The sequence below is a fragment of the Budorcas taxicolor genome, chromosome 3 (genome assembly GCF_023091745.1).
Source record: "Budorcas taxicolor isolate Tak-1 chromosome 3, Takin1.1, whole genome shotgun sequence".
NCBI classification, from domain to species: domain Eukaryota; kingdom Metazoa; phylum Chordata; class Mammalia; order Artiodactyla; family Bovidae; genus Budorcas; species Budorcas taxicolor.
Window position 1 is genome coordinate 21414605 of NC_068912.1, and position 17610 is coordinate 21432214.

The 17610-nt window shown below is 44.2% G+C and overlaps 2 non-coding genes across 2 annotated transcripts; one reads left to right on the forward strand and one right to left on the reverse strand.

Annotated features, from left to right (window-relative positions):
* Positions 1 to 7258: 7258 nt before the first annotated feature.
* TRNAH-GUG (transfer RNA histidin (anticodon GUG)) lies at positions 7259 to 7330 on the forward strand. The gene has a single exon. It is a non-coding gene; the product is annotated as a tRNA-His (tRNA).
* A 6548-nt stretch (positions 7331 to 13878) lies between these two features.
* On the reverse strand, positions 13879 to 13951 carry TRNAV-AAC (transfer RNA valine (anticodon AAC)). The gene has a single exon. It is a non-coding gene; the product is annotated as a tRNA-Val (tRNA).
* Between the last annotated feature and the right edge of the window lie 3659 nt (positions 13952 to 17610).

The window sequence follows — 17610 nt, forward strand, 5'->3', positions numbered from 1 at the left end:
CACTGCAGGGGGGGTGTTTGCAAGGGTAACCTAGATGGAGGTTTATTCAGGTCTTTCTCAAGTGCAGGCCAGTCAGACCCTGTCCTTGTAGGACGGTCTAGGCTTTCATCCTCCGCCCTCCGCGGCGCCGTCTGCCCTCTGCCCTCTGGCCTCCTGCGGGTTGCTTTGGCGGGCACTCAGGTGTGCTTTGGATCCGTCGGAGTGGTGGAACCGCTGGTGCTCGTGCTCACTGGCTGAGTCTTGTCCAACTCTTTGCAACCCCTCGGACTCTAGCCCACCAGGCTCCTCTGTCCATGGGGTTTCCACGCTCCTTTGCTAGAAACCCATCGAGGCAGTGCAGCTGCCCCCTTGGCTCCTGCCTGGCTCCCCGTGCCCTGCAGGGAGCATAACGTGTTCTGTCAGGACACAAGAGGGGAAGAATCCTTCCGTGTGGTTGGAGGATGGAGAACCAGATGGGAAATGCTGCAAAGAGAAGGGAATATTCTCAAAAGCTTCCCAGAACTACTGTGTGGGTGCTGTCGATTGGGTGGCTGCCCTAGGACAATAATGCTTAGTCTTGTGTTCTGGCCTTGACCCAGTCCCAGGTCCAGTCTGAATTCCAGCACAGAGGCACCCTGCTTTCCCACACGTATGTCATTCAGCCTCTCTCCAAAGCGGAGTTCTGAACCACCTTTTCTATCTCAGTGAATAGCAAACTCGTGGGTCTTTTTTTTTTTTTCCCCTTTACCTTTTTTTTGCTGAAATGTAACTCAGGAATATAAAAAAGGTTTAGCTTTAGAGAAATTAGTGCTCTCCATGCTACAAACAAGAATAAAATTCAAGTTGATAATAAGGATGAATCTCGAATCCTTTTAACACGCTAGAGAATTCTAATAGTTGATGTATAATTACATAGAAAATGTTTGTCCTGTCATGCTCCCAGTGATGACTCCTCGTATGCACCACACTGCTTTAATAATTTTAGTCTAAAAACTCCTTCATGGTGACTTTCAGATTTATTATTATTCATAAAGTTTAAAATTATGTGTCCCAGTAAATTAAATATACCATATAATATCTTTTAAATCAGGATTAAGTCTTTTGAGTCTCGAAATCATAGTGACTTAATTATTCCCCTTTCAATTTGGGGTCAATGTTTTTAGCTGTCATCTAATATGTGCTTCTAAGTAGCATTTATCTGCCACGATTCAGCTCAATTTACGATTTTAAGATCTATCATTAAGTTCTTTGACTGATATTAAATCGGTTGAATTAACGTATAATCTTTTCCTGGAGAATTTATATTTATTTAAGGTAGAAATAACAAAACACTTTTTAAATATAATGCTGCCCATATTTTTATAGATTATATATAGAGGGGCTATAGGTTAACAGCTTAAGAGAACGTGTGGGTACCTTTACGAGATATTCCTGAATGTAGCCATAATGTCTCTTGAGTCCATGCAACACATGGACTCTCTAAGCTGAGAAGTAAGGACCTGTTGTTTGCTTGAAGTACTCATTTATTTTTAAAAAATTCCTGATTCTTAGTTACCTGCCTTCTAGATCTCAAGTCACCATTTTTCCATGTGCTATGTAATTCTTTTTATACTCACTGCTGGGGTCCTTAGGCACTGGCAGGCAGATGAACCTGAGAACACGACAGGTTGTTCTCCTGCTGTGATTTTTATTTGTATCTGTGTGTGTATGTGTGAGTGAGATTCTTATTTCTGATGCCTCCTGGTGTGAATGCACCAAGGAGTGGGACCTTGACTTTGCTCCTGATACAGCAGTTTTCCTGGAGAAGGGCCTGGTACCTGGTGAGCACCTAGTAAGTGCTTGCTGACTGAAGGACTCCTAATGCACATTTGCGGAAAACTGATGAGGAGGATAGAAAGTGGGTAAGATCCACAGCAGCCTAGAGTATAAGGGACAGAGAGAGACAGAAGGGCACACACTCCAAGAGGGTGAGAGAGGGGCAGAGAGAAATGTCCTAGAACCCAGCGACATCCTCGACTGAGTATGGACAATCCAAAGAGCTCTTGTTTCCTCCTGAGCTTCAACTGAGGAATCGGTGGAAGGGGAACCAAGAACTCTAAGGATCCAGGTTTGTACAAGATGCATTACCGGTGCAGGATTCTGTAGCTTGCAACAATTTGTCTCAAATGAGATAATTTTTCTGGATGTAGCCATGTCCTGTCGCGATATCATACAGAGAGGGTCTCGGGCTTGCAAATGTACCCGTATGTTGGAGGGAGACCCCACATTAGATTGTGTGCATCCAACCAAAGCCAAAATGCAAATCATAAACGGAAGGGAAGCGGGTAAATATCTGGGACCAGTGGGCTTTTTTTTTTTTTTTTTTTTTCTTTTTTAACTCCTGTAATCCATAAGCTGCTCTGCAAGAGGCTCTCCAGAGTCATTCTGGCTGGTCTTGTCTGGACTCAATGACTTGGTCACCACTGAAAACAGTTACAATTATTAGAATACTTTCCAATCAGCTTGGAAGCTTAGCTGCTGAATATGTGTAATCTCTGGGAAATGTACACATTGTCTTTTCGTTGTACCTGCCGCTAAGTTGAGTCAGTAGGGCACAAATCCCTTTGTTAGAGTAACAGACAGGTGTATTGACAATTTCTTGTGATGGCAAGACCGTGAAGGAAAAGACTCTTTCCTTGAGTCGGCAAAATACATTGGAATATAAATTAGCACATCTCTTTAGGGAAAACGAAGAACATAAAGAGATGCCTTCAGTTTCTAGCAAAGGTGCACTGACAGAAATCAGATTAACCCTCCTTCCTAAATCTCACTCTCCCCCTTTGTCCCACTCTCAAAGGAACAAAAAGCCAAAAAAAAAAAAAAAAACAAACCATGAAATACTAGCTTCTAAGACACTGGAAATCAGGCAGCAAAAGACAGCAAGCCCTGAGAGGTGACAAACAAACAAGATGAGTCTTGCCATGGGCCCAGCTTCCTGCTTTCAGTGAGTTCCCAGGCTCGGCACCAAAGAGGAGGATTTGAGGTCAATCCACTGGACTCAAGAAGCTGAGTGTTGGTGGAGAGCAAGGCAGCTGGAGTTCACAGGACAAAGATCCAGTGATTCTTATTTGCAAAGCAGAAGTAGAGACACAGATGTAGAAAAAAAAGGTATGGATATCAAGGGGGGAACTGGGAAGTTAAGGATTTGCCTGTATACGCTATTGATGCTATGTATACAGTAAATAACAAATGGGAACCTACTCTATGGTATAGGGAAATACTGGACGCTCTGTGGTTACCTGAATGAGAAGGAAATCCAAAAAAAAGAGGGGATATATGTATAGCTGATTCACTTTGCTATTATCACAACATCGTAAAAATAGCTATACTTCAATAAAAGTTAATAATAAAAGAAAGAAACATGAAGAAAGGTCCAGTGATGAGAGAGAGTGGGAGAGAGAGAGAATGCTGGGATATGAAAGGGTCTCCCTCAAGTACTCAGCAGGGTAATGATCGGGATATCCTTATGAAGAAAGTGCCTGAGGCCAAGGAAAGAACCTTTTAAAAAGATCCTGGTGCAATGCCTGGTGCTCACACGGGACAAGCAATTGTATTCCATCCCCTCAGACAGACTGGACTGCTCCTCACTCATGGGCCATTGGGAAGAACATTCAGAAAACTCTTGTTACAGTATTGGGAATAAGCAGCTCTAGACTGACCTACCTAAAAAATCATGAAAGGAAGATCCAAAGGGATCAAACCATTTACAAGTCACTCAAATGTACCCCAGATAAAACTCAAGAAGATTCGTAGGAATACCAAAATAGCCAGTGCCCCAAATGGGAAACGCTGACAATGCCTGGCCTCCAATCAAAGGATGCCAGTCATGCAAAGAGGCAGGAAAACGACAGGTAAGGAGGAGACGAATGAATGAATGAGTCAATGAAATTGAACCAGAAGGGACACAATGTAAAAATCCACAGAGAAGACTTTAACAGTTATCATGATGGCATACATATGTCCAAAATGCTAATTAGAAACATAGAACATACAAAAATGGCAAAAAAAAAAAAAAATATCCAACTTTAGAGCTGAAAACTATAACATCCAATGCAATAAATTCACCAGATTGAAGAGCAGATTAGACATGGCAGAAAACAACAAAAACAAGATTATGGAACACAAAGCAATGAAAAACTGCTCACAATATCCAAATGGAAACTCACTGTCAAAATAAAATGCTTTTAATGAACATAGTGTCATTGAATAGTCGTTGTTTTTCAGTTGCTAACCTGTGTTTGACTCTTTGTGACTCCATTGACTGCAGCACTCCAGGCCTCCCAGTCCCTCAGTATCTCTCAGGGTTTGCCCAAGTTTGTGTTCATTGAATCGGTGATGCCATCCAACCATCTCATCCTCTGTTGCCCTTTTCTCCTTCTGCCTTCAAACTTTCCCAGCATCAGGGACTTCTCCAAGGAGTCTGCCCTTCTCATCAGGTGGCCAAAGTATTGGAGTTTCAGCATCATCCTTCCAATGAGTTTTCAGGGTTGATTTCCTTTAGGATTGACTGGTCTGATCTCCTCAGCATCCAAGGGACGTTCAAGAGTCTTCTCTAGCACCGCAGGTCAAAAGCATCAGTTCTTCAACATTCTGCCTTGTTTATCATCCAACTCTCGCATTGGTACATGACTACAAGAAAGATCACAGCTTTGACTCTATGGACCTTTGTGGGCAAAGTGATGTCTTTGCTTTTTAATACCCTGTCTAGGTTTGTCATAGCTTTCCTTCCAAGAAGCAAGTGTCTTCTAATTTCATGGCTGCAGTCACCATCCACAGTGATTTTAGAGCCCAAGCACAGAAAATTTGTCACTGCTCCCACATTTCCCCCTTCTATTTGCCATGAAGTGATGGGGCTGGGCGCCATGATCTTAGTTTTTTTAATATTGAGTTTTAAGCTGGCTTTTTCACTCTCCTCTTTCACTCTCATCAAGAGGCTCTTGAGTTCCTCTTTGCTTTCAGCCACTAGAGCGGTGTCATCTGCATACCTGAGGCTGCTGATATTTCTCCCAGCAACCTTGATTCCAGCTTGTAACTCATCCAGCCTGGCATTTCCCCTGATGTGCTCTGCATACAAGTTAAATAAACAGGGAGACAGTAAACAGCCTAGTTGTACTCCTTTCCCAATTTTGAGCCAGTCAGTTGATCCGTATAAGGTTCTAACTGTTGCTTGTTGACCTGCATACAGGTTTCTCAGGAGACAGGTAAGATGGTCTGGTATTCTCATCTCTTTCAGAGTGTTCCACAGTTTGTTATGATCCACACAGTCAAAGGCTTTAGTGAAGTGAAAGAAACAGAAGTAGATGTTTTTTTCTGGAATTCCCTTGCTTTGTCTATGATCCAGCAACTGTTTGCAATTCGATCTCTGCTTCCTCTGCCTTTTCTAAACCCAGCTTGTGCATCTGGAATTTCTCAATTCAAGCTGAATGCTGAAGCCTAGCTTGAAGGATTTTGAGCATAACCTTACTAGCATGGGAAGTGAGCACAATTGTCCAGTACTTTGAACGTTCTTTAGCACTGCCCATTGAATGGTAGCACACCATTGAAAGACCTGATACATGGGTGACTGATGCTCCTGAAAATACCCAGGTATGGGAAACAGTCTTTGGAGGAACAATGTCAGATAATTCCAATCATGGTAAAGATTATAAACCCACCGATCCAAGGAGCCAAATGAACAAAATGAATGAGCACAACAGCACGGAAAAAACACATCTGGTCGCATCGTAATTAAAGTGCTCAAAGCCATTGAAAAAGCATACAGTCCCCGAGGGACCAGAGGAAAAAGACCGGATACATATAGAAACAAAAGTACACATGTCAGGTTTCATCAGAAGCATAGAGGTGAGGGACTTCCCAGGTGGTCCAGTGGTTAAGACTTGGCCTTCTTGGTGTGAGTTGGATCCCTGGTTGCAGAGCTAAGACCCAACAGGCCTCATGGCAAAAAAAAAAAAAAAAAAAAAAAAACAAGAAACAGAAGCCATATTGTAACAAATTTAATAAAGACTAAAAAGAGAGAGAGGAGGAGAGAGAAGCATGGAAGTTATAAGACAGTGGAGCAGCCTCTTCAAAGGACAGAAGCCGAAAAAGTCAAGGTGGAATTCTATTCACTACCCGCCTTTAAAGTCCTTCAATATGAAGGTGAATAATGACCATTACAGACATACAAATGCTGAAAGACTTCATCATCAGCAGACCTACTATACAAGGAATGCTAAAGGAATCCTCCAGGAAGAGCAGCACCACGTGGAAATATGGATGTACGCACAGGGAGGAAGAAAAAGAGAAATGGAATCTGTATGGGGAAAATAAAAGATTTTTAATATAAATCTCTATAGAAATATGTAACTGATTAAAAAACAGAACAGTGGATTTGTTACATGCTCAGTAAAGGAGAAGCGTAAAGAAATATGGTTACTGGTTTCACTGCTTCAGGAAATTCTGGATTCCCAGTGACCTAGCCAACCTCCTGTGCATCAAAGACTCCGGACAGGAGGGTAGCAGTAGAGGAGCCCTTTTGCCTTTCCCGGAAAGGTTGCGCAGCGTAGAAAGAACCACACAGCTTTTCAGTGTTTCAAGGAAGGCTTTTCTAAGGTGTGTTTAGAACAACCAAGCTTTCCGTGAACAGCCAAAGGCACTAATAGATAGCGCCACAGAGACACGCTCGAGCAAGATACTTCTCATCCCCATCGATGGATAATTACCCGCTTCCACGACCGGTGGAACCACGCACATTTCCGAGGGCAGAAACGCGCCAGAGACGCCCCGGGCCGGAGCCGAGGGGGCCAGAGGGGAAGTTGGACACCGGGTGGGTTCCGTACTGGTTCTTTCGGTTCTTTGCTCCGCCTTCACCGGACCGTCTGCACCGCTGGTGTTGCCCTCCCTCGGCTCGGCCGCGGTCGGTGGGGCGGGAGCCGGAACCAGCTAATGGGGAAGGTGGATCCAAAGGGACGAGTGCGAAGAGCTGGAAAAGAAGCCGGCGAGGTAGGGACGAGGACAGCCAGACTTCCCAGAAGGAACGTGCCGCATCCGGGGAGATGAGAATTGGTGTCTTGTTTGATTTTGTTTCCTTTTGTCATAATATATCAGAATTGAGAGAAAGAGCGGGGGAACCGATGATCGAGCATGAAAGAGAGAAAACGAATACCTGCAGTTTCCAAGAACAAAGCAGCGCAACGATCGGAATCATTTTACGTCAAAGGACAGACATTAAAGACCGTTCTCATCGCTTGGTATGTGGCGCGCCGTGATCGTATAGTGGTTAGTACTCTGCGTTGTGGCCGCAGCAACCTCGGTTCGAATCCGAGTCACGGCATGACCTCCGTGTTACACGTGGCGTCTGACTTCTTTTTCTTCAACACGGTAATAGTCTACGCTGGGTTCTCCAACATGTGACCGCCCATTCTATCCAGGAAGAAAATTATTAAGGTGTATTCACAGGATAAGATGCACAGATCATTAATGAACAGCTATTTGATGTGAAATAATCACCAAGATCAAGACGTACCAAAAACATTTTTTTAAGACGTACAAAATGTTTTATCGACCAGGTATGGAAGATACACTTTGATACATGGATGAAGCCCTTTGACACGTTTTCCAGGTAATGCCTATCCATCCCCTGCTACTTTGAACTCTTGAGTTTGTCCTTTGCTCAGTTCGCCTGAATGAATATAGACATTTTACTATATACGGATTATCAAGCAGAAATTCTGAAGTCAGTTTCACCCTAGCAGGGAAATCACAGAGGTCAGAACGCCGGGAAGACAACGGACAAGACGTTCCATTGGAGAAAGCACCTTCAAGATCACCGTATCTCTGCTGCCAGCTAACTATAAGCATGGACCCCTCGGGCCACCATCTTTCACTCAGGGTCCCCCTCCTCCCCTCTCCCACCCTTACCAAATCACTCCCTGCCAAGTAATTCTAGCAAAGATCTCCCAATCCTCCCGCCCCTCCCCACACAGGCAGAGCACACACTCTCACCCACCGGACTCACCGCCTTTCATCAGCTCTTCCGGAACCACATACACGCACAGCCACTGTTGCTGCCTCAGCTACCGCCGCCTCTGCAGGCTTCGTCCACACCCTTGGTCCCCATCCACCAGCCCCCCTCCCTTGCTCACCTCTTGCCCTACAGTGGACATAACATTTGTCCTAACAGGTCTTCGGAGCGAGCTTCCAAGGGAAATGGGTGCCCGCCCACTACCTGGTAGAGACAAACGGGGATTCCAAACAGCAGCAGCTGGAGAGTCAGGGCATTTCCCTGGATCACCATCCTATTGATATTCTGATGCTGATTTTTACATGAACCATCTGCTTATGCTGCTGATAACAGTTTTCCCTTTATGGTAGTGAGATGAATGGGCTGTTCAGAGTACTCAGGGAAACGAATGTGAATGAATAGGTTGAAAGAGAATATTTTAACACATGTTCTGCACTTGCTCAACTGAAAGTGGGTGGAGACGGTAAAAGCCTGGGAGGCTGGGCATATCCACTATTGCTGGGCCAGTCATCGGATCTAAACCTGTCGACACTGGGAATACCCTGAGCCTGGGTCTCTGTCTCTGAGAGACACTTAGGAAAATCCATCTACACCTCAGCGACGGACCACAGCACCTGGTTCCCTTTTCCTGTGAAGCCTAAGCCAGGGATCACAAAGGTAATATTTTAATGACCAAAGGCTATAAGAAAATACTCTTGACATATTTACTCATTCGGGAAATAAACGTCATACTTATAAGGAGATATCATTACACAGCCTCCAGCATGACTGCTTTTTAAAAAATTCGTACACTAAATGCCGACAAACGTGGAGCAATTGCACCTGTAGTAGTCAGTTCAAAATCATTCTAGAAGACTGTTGGCAGTTTCTAATAAAGTTAATCTTGTACCTACGTCGTGACCCAGCAATTGTAGTACTTCTATGAATGCACAATATACAAACAATTGGTATGGAATATTCACCAAGAACACCAGTTAACACACAAAAAAACCTAACAAAATTACTCCAATAATACCGAAAGTAATGAAATAGGCATAACACTATGAATATGTTTGTTTAATGAACAAAATGTTGCATGAAAGCAGAGTCAGTTCCAAAAATGTAGCTTCCTTCATTTGAATTTCAAGAGCAGGCAGCAGTGCACTATTGCGGTGGACTCAGAAAGGTAATAAAATAAGCGATCTAGTGCGGGAATTGCCTAGAAAGTGGCTCAGGTGACATTTCAAGGGTGGGGGAAATTTTCTACACCTTGATCTGGGTGCCGATTACGTGTGCAAAAATGCAACAAACTGTGCCTATAGTTCAATGACTTACTGTTTCTGTAAAAATCAGTGGATGGTGGATGGAAAGGAGCTGGTCTAGACCATGATGACTAGTTTGCATTTTATTGTAAACCTCTTAAATATGTCTTCTCCTTTAGTGTAAGAAAAACCTCACTGATATTAGAAATATCTTTACCAGAAAACAACAACAACAATGACCGTGTTATTTCGTTCGTGTAAACTATAGACAAGGCTCCATGAAGGGCAATCTTTAAACTTTGGGGATGTGTCCTGCTCAACAGTGAGACAAGCAGCTGTTCTAGGTTTTGCTTTGATTGGCAGGTTTGTGCGCTGTGGGATTTACTCCTCCTCTTGCTGCATTTTGCTCCCGGGCCAGTGGCAAATTCTGCTCTCCCACCACTGCTAGGGGGCATAGCTGGTGCTGGAATTAAAAGTAAATGGATAGAATATTACTCAACCAAAAAAATAAATAAATAAAAAAGAACGAAGTGATGCCAATTACAGCAACATGAATGGACCAAGAGATTGTCATCCTAGTGAAGTAAGCCAGGCAGAGAAAGACAAACATCATATGACATTGCTTATATGAGAAATCTAAACAACAAAACTAAAACTGATACAAACGAACATATGTACAAAACAGAAATAAACCCACTGACATAGAAAACAACATTATGGTTACTAAAGGGGAAAGGGGGAGGGATAAATTAGAAGTGTGGGATTAACATATACACACTACTACTGTGCAGAAAGCAGATAACCAACAAGCACCTAGGGTATAGCCAGGGACCTATACTCAACATTTTGTAATAATCTGAAAGGAAAAATAATCTGAACCAAAACTAGATGTATATGTGTGTATAACTGAACCACTTTGTCGTACACCTGAAACAAACACAACATTGAAAATCAACTATACATCAAACTAAATAAAAGAAAAAAGGCAAATGGCAAGACAGGCTATAGACACTACCTTGCCTTAGCCTGGATCTGAACCAAGGTTGCTGCTGCCACAATGCAGCACTTACACTCTACAGTTCCAATGCACAACGTGGCATAAGGTAACTGTCCCACAGAAATATACTCACACGGTTTTTGCTGTTTTATTTGTGGGCACCAACAGAAGTTTGAGCTTTTCTCTCTTTCATGCTCTTCTCTGATTCTCCCTCCGAGTTTTGCCAAGAGAACGCGCCGGTCATAAACACTCTCTTCAAACAACACAAGAGACGATGCTATACATGGACATCACTAGATGGTCAATACCAAAATCACACTGGTTCTATTCTTTGCAGCCCGAAGATGGAGAAGCTCTATTGCCAAAGTCAGACTTAAATTGAAGAAAGTAGGGAAAACCACTAGGCCATTCAGGTATGACCTCAATCAAATCCCTTACGACTGATTATACAGTGGAAGTGACAGATTCAAGGGATTAGATCTGATAGACAGAGTGCCTGGAGAACTATTGATGGAGGTTTGCAACATTGTACAGGAGGCCTTGATCAAAACCATCCCCAAGAAAAAGAAAAGAAAAATGCTCATAATGGTTGTCTGAAGAGGCCTTATAAATAGCTGAGAAAAGAAGAGAAGCAAAAGGCCGAGAAAAGGAAAGATACACCCAAATGAATGCAGAGTTCCAGAGAATAGCAAGGAGAGATAAGAAAGCCTTCCCAAGTGAACAGTGCAAAGAAATAGAGCAAAACAATTAAAATGGGAAAGACTAGAGATCTCTTCAAGAAAATCAGAGATACCAAGGGAACATTTCATGCAAAGATGGGCACAATAAAGGACAGAAACAGAAGCAAGAGATATTAAGAAGAAGTGGCAAGAATACACAGAAGAACTATCCAAAAAAGATCTTCATGACACAGATCACCAGGATGGGGTGATCACTCAGCTAGAGCCAGACTCTTAGAGTGCGAAGTCAACATAGGGACTTGCGAAGCATCACTGCAAACAAGCTAGTGGAGGTGGTAGAATTCCAGCTGAGCTACTTCAAATCCTAAAAGATGATGCTGTTTAATTGCTGCCCTCGTTTGCCAGCAAATTTGGAAAACTCAGCAGTGGCCACAGGACTGGAAAAGGTCAGTTTTCATTCCAATCCCAAAGAAAGGCAGTGCCAAAGAACGTTCAAACCACTGCACAGTTGCACTAATTTCTCATGCTAGCAGTGTAATGCTCAAAATTCTCCAAGCTAGGCTTCAACAGCATGTGAACTGAGAACTTCCAGATGTTCAAGCTGGATTTAGAAAAGGCAGAGGAACCAGACTGCAAATTGCCAACATCTTTTGGATCATAGAAAAACCAAGACAATTCCAGAAAAACATCTATTTCTGCTTCATTGACCAACACTAAAGGCTTTGACTGTGTGGATCACAACAAACTGTGGAAAATTCTTCAAGAGATGGGAATACCAGACCTCCTTAACTGTCTCCAGAGAAACCTGTATGGAGCTCAAGAAGCAACAGTTAGAACCAGACATGGATCAATGGACTGGTTCGAAATTGGAAAGGAGTACGTCAAGGCTGTATATTGTCACCCTGCTTATTTAACTTGTATGCAGAATACATCATGCGAAATGCCAGGCTGGATGAAGCACAAGCTGGAATCAAGACTGCAGGGAGAAATATCAAGAACCTCAGACATGCAGATGACACCACCCTTTGGCAAAAAGCAAAGAGGAACTAAAGAGCCTCTTGATGAAGGTGAAAGAGGAGAATGAAAAAGCTGGCTTAACACTCAGCATTCAAAAAACTAAGAGCATGACATCCGGTCCCATCACTTCATGGCAAATAGATGGGGAAGCAATGGAAACAGTGACAGACTTTATTTCCAGGGCTCCAAAATCACTGCAGATGGTGACTGCAGCCATGAAATTAAAAAACACTTGCTCCCTGGAAGAAAAGCTATGACCAACCTAGACAGCATATTAAAAAGCAGAGACATTACTTTGCCAACAAAGGTCCATATAGTCAACGCTACGGTTTTTCCAGTAGTCCTGTGTGGATGTGAGAGCTGGACCACAAAGAAGGTTGAGCATGGAAGAATGGATGCGTTTGAACTGTGGTGTTGGAGAAGACTCTTGAGAGTCCCTTGGACTTCAAGGAGATCAAACCAGTCAATCCTAAAGGAAATCAGTCCTGAATATTCACTGGAAGGACTGATGCTGAAGCTGAAGCTCCAGTACTTTGGCCACCTGATGAGAAGAGCTGACTCATTGGAAAAGACCTTTGCTGGTGAGAAAGATTGAAGGCAGGAGGAGAAGAAGGTGACAGAGGATGAGATGGTTGGATGCCATCACCGACTCAATGGGCATGAGTTTGAGCTAGCTCCGGCAGTTGGTGATGGACAGGGAAGCCTTCCGTGCTGCAGTCCATGGGGTCGCAAAACGTCCGAGAGGACCGAGAGACTGAACAGCACAACACATTTTTCTGCTACTTAACAAAATTATCTTTTATCCCTCACGATCTGTCTGAGCCTCTTCACAGGCTTCCCAGGGGAGGTCTCATTGTCTCATCCACGCTTTTGCCTGCTCTCGCTCCTTTTCACGTTTCCTCGTTGGACGTGATCTCTCCAGCTGCAGCCACACGCACCTCATCTACTAAACCGGTGTCCAGAAGCGCAAATGGTCGGATGAAGGCGGAGCAAACCAGGAGCCATCAGCTTCCTTCGGGCGCCCCTTGGATCAAGCTGGGGGCGTCTCCTGGCCGCTGGCGTCTGCGGCGGAGTTGAAGCAACACGCGGCGGGGACACTTCGGGGGCCTTCTGCCCTCGGAATCGCACGGCTTCCCCGCGGGAGTGAACACCCTGAGTGGACTCCATCTCTCAGGTTGTCCGAGGCTCGGAGGGGAAAACGCTACTCTGAGAGACACAGGTGGCTCCGGCTAGCTCGTAAGCATGCTTGCTTTCTGTCGGAGTGAGAAGTAAGCTCTCCTCGTGTCTCTGTGGCGCAATCTGTTACGGAGTTCGGCTGTTAACCGAAAAGTTCCTGGCTCGAGCCCACTCAGGGAGGGGTCTCACTCTTAGAATGTAAATGATGTACGATTGCTTCTAATCTGTGCCTCCTCTCCTGAGCTCCAGTACACACACAGGAGGACCTACGTCCGGGATCTCGGGGGAAAGCAGGTCACCATCTACCCTGTAAACTCATTTTACTAATGAAGTTTCTTCCACTGTTTGTAGTAGTCTCTATTTAACCGTTTCCATATACTTTTCCAATTAATTTGGCTCTATTCTTTTCCTCCGTTTTCCATCCACTGGATCATAGAAGAAGCCAGAGAATTCCAGAAAGCCATCTGTTTCTGATTCATGAACTACTCTAAAGCCTTTGACTGTGTGGATCACAACAAACTGTGGAAAATTCTTCAAGAGATGGGAAAAACAGACCACCTTCCCTGCTTCCTGAAAAACCTGTATGCAGGTCAAGGAGAGATGAAACCAGTCAGTCCTAAAGGAAATCAACCCTGAATATTCCTTAGGAGGACTGATGGTGAAGCTGAAGCGCCAAGTCTCACTCCCTGCGGCAGGCCTCCATTTATGTTTAAAATGTGAATCTAAAAGTTTGCAGTAAAGTGACGTTGTTTCCGCCCGGTTTCGAACCGGGGACCTTTCGCGTGTTAGGCGAACGTGATAACCACTACACTACGGAAACCACATGGCAGCCAGTGCCTAGTGACATGCTCAAGAAATGCATGTTTGGACACCGCTGGCCTTCAAATTTTCAAAGGAAGCCCAAGTGATCCCTCGAGTAAGGATCTGGGGTTCCTGAAAGGCCCTGACTGAGAGTTCCTCACCTCTCCCAGAGCGAGGTCCCTGTGGGCCCCCAGGCAGTTAGACCTCAGGATCCCCCAGAATCTGCTCTCCACTCCCCCCACTCTTCTCCCAAGCCCAAATTTCAGGCTCCTCTGTGAACTGCAACTGGTCAGGTACTCCTTCCATTAGCGAGGTCCAGATGCTTTCAGGACCTTGATAGTTGAAAAGCAAGCATCAGAGTGATGCAAACCGTTGGCATTTGTCTTCCAAAAAAAGGAGTTGGAATGGAGACCCCCAGGTGAGACCTGGGATCCCAAATATCTCTAAGGACCACAGAGGTGGGAAATGGGACAGCATCAATGGATTACGCTTTCTGGGAAGGCCCCAGGGTTCCAAAAGAAACTCTGGGTCTTTGCCCTTCCACCCCTGTGGCAAGGGTGTTTTCCCACCTTACCTGATGCTCTGTTGGCTCAGACCAAACACACTTCTCTTTGACACCAGTCTTTCACATCACACTTCCAACTTGTCAGAAAATCCTATTTTTCTTTGGTTAGTTATGCATTTTGATGCACATAATCTTTTTCTTGGTCTGATTTCCTCCCTCAACTTTCCTCCTAAAGGTCGGGAGATGGATTCAACTCGAGAGTTTCCCTCCTTTGAAACTTTAGGGTTTGAGTCTTTTAACGTCGAGTACGTGGGGCTGGGCCGAGGTTGAGAACTCTCTTGGCCCAGCCGGTCGAGACTGGCCTCTCCTCGCCTGTCCTCCAGGGTCGGGGGCAGGGCCGGGCCACCTCAGCATGGCCCCTGCCGCGGGGTCTAGAGCCCTCACGCAGGCGTGGCACCGCGGGAGATGCTTCAGCCGATAGCGTGGATTCAGCACGCCGGGAGCCGGCGAGGCGCAGGTGAGCGGCGCACCTGGGTGCACGCAGCGACTTTTGGTTCTCAGAGAGCCGGTGCCCTCCCGGCCCCCTGGTTCTGATCCCGCGGGCAGTAACCTCCGGGCCAGAAGAGACCGGTAGGGAAAGGGCAGCATCTCCTTCAAGCCCTGTCCAGTCAGCACCCAACAATGGTCTTGAAGAGACACAGTGAGAAGTGGTAATAGATTAGGGGAAAAGAAGAAATCCTTGGTGATTTCCTCATCGAAACACCTCATGAGGATGAAGTGGGAGCCTGCAGGGACCCAGTTCTCCTGGTGCTGGTGAAGGCCAGTCTAGTTCCCACCAGCTGCTGGAGCCAAAGCAGACAACCTTGGGCAGGTGACCAGTGAGTAAGCAGTCCTTCCTCCTCCCCAGCTGTATTGCACTTGAACTTGCGGCACTGGAACGTATCCCCCTTGGCTTTGGATGGATTCCGAAGAAGTAACACAGGTTTCTTTCTTGTTTTCAAAAATTGTTTCCTCCAACTTTTTTGAGACATAATTGACATAACGCTGTGTGAGTTGAGCACGTTGATCGGATAGTTATATATAGCAAAATGATTCCCACCAGAGCGTTTACTAGCACCTCCATCCCATCACATAATTCTCATTTCTTTTTTGTGATGAGAACATTTATGATCTAGCCTCTTGCAGTTTTCAAGTATACATGCAATGAAGTGCTTCGATGAAGTTTACACCCAGGTAACTGACATCTTAAGATGTGATAAGAAATCCCTGGCAATCTAGTGGTTAGAACTTGGTGCTTTCACAGCTGTGGGCCAGAGTTTGTAGAACTAAGATCCCACAGTCTGTGTTCAGTCATGCATGCTCAGTCATATCCAACTCTGTGGGACACCATGGGCTGTAGCCCACCAGGCTCCTCTCTTTATGGGATTTTCCAGGCAAGAATACTGCAGTGGGTTGCCATTTCCTGCTCCAACAACAGATAGGTTTCTTCTTAATGCGCTCACTAAGGTCGGTAGTGGCGGGCCGCTAGATGGCACAGCGTGCTTTGTTTGCTGATATGGCAGACAACATTTATCATGCACATTCCTCCCCTCTCCCTTCTGATCTCATCTGTTTGGCTGCACCCATTGGATTCCATGGGCAAGAAAGACCTGGAAATGCTGGTTTCCAGGGTCAGCCTCAAGCACACAGATCGGGGGCGAAAGGTAGACAGGAAACCAGGAACCAGGAACAGCAGAGACCATTTAGCCCAAACGTAATGAGCCCAACACTCAGGGGGCCTCCTATTAATCCTGGTGCCACCACTTAACTTCCTTTTGACCTTGGGTCAACTCCAATTTGCTAGGCCAATTTTGCAAGTGTCATATGAAAGAAATAATAAGTACTTCATGAAGCTATTGTGTAGATTAAATGAGATAATCAAATAACACAGCTGGCACAGAAGGTGGGCAATATTAAGTATCTTCTAGGAGGAAACAATCAAAGATAAGCTGGCACTTCAGTCTTTTGTAACATTTGAATACATTTTTAAACATTTCAATAAATTTTGTCATGATGAATGTAACATCCATTCACAAAATAAATGTATATTAAAGAATAGAAAATTTAAAATGGAATTTATAAAACATATGCCCACAAAAGGGACTTGCTCGTAGTAGCTTTGTTCATAATAGTCCCCAAATTGAAAACCATTCACATGTCCAGCACAAAGTGAATAGATATGATTGTGACATGGTCACTCCAAGAAATACTACTCTTCAATAAAATGAAACAAATTTCTGATACATGGCAACAATAAGGATTAAAACTTCACCCTGAGTGATGAAACGAGTACATACTCTGCGGGGCCACCTATGGGAATTACTAGATGAGGCAAACTAATCCCTAGTGACAAGAACTAGATCACTGAGCCCCTGGGACAGGGAGTGGCAGGGGGTTGACGGCAAAGGGGCTCAAGGGGATATTTTGGAGTGCTGGAGATGTTCTTGAACTGGGTAGTGGTTCCATAGGTACATCCACTTGTCAAAAGTCATCAAACTTGAAATGGATAGATTGTATCATTTTAAAATTAATTCTTAAGAAATTTGATGTTTTAAAAAATAACGAGAGGAATCGTTCCAAATCTTAATACCTTAATTCAATGACATTCATTATTATTATTATTAGCACTAGAGGGTTCTTTAGAAATGTATGTCTCTTAAGGTAAACAATTTGATTGAAAGTTCAATAGTTTCTTCATTTTTCCATTTTTTCATTAAATTTATACACTAGTAAATTGAAATACTTTAAAGTCAGAATAGATTCTATAAGAGCTCAATCATATAAAAGCATATATATGTATATATATATATATATATATATATATACTTTTCTTGGTTGCTGCTGCTGCTGTTGAGTCACTTCAGTCGTGTCCAACTCTGTGCAACCCCATGGACTGCAGCCTACCAGGCTCCTCTGTCCATGGGATTTTCCAGGCAAGAGTACTGGAGTGGGGTGCCATTGCCTTCTCTGTCTCTCAGTTGATATACCTAAATGACTCCATTATCATTTACTTACATTAACAGAAGTTACTTTTGAATTTAAGATGTTTCAAAATTTTACATATTTGTATTTTCTGCATCATTTCAATTTTGTAAAATAGCACATAGAGTTTAGGGGCTTCCCAAGTGATACTA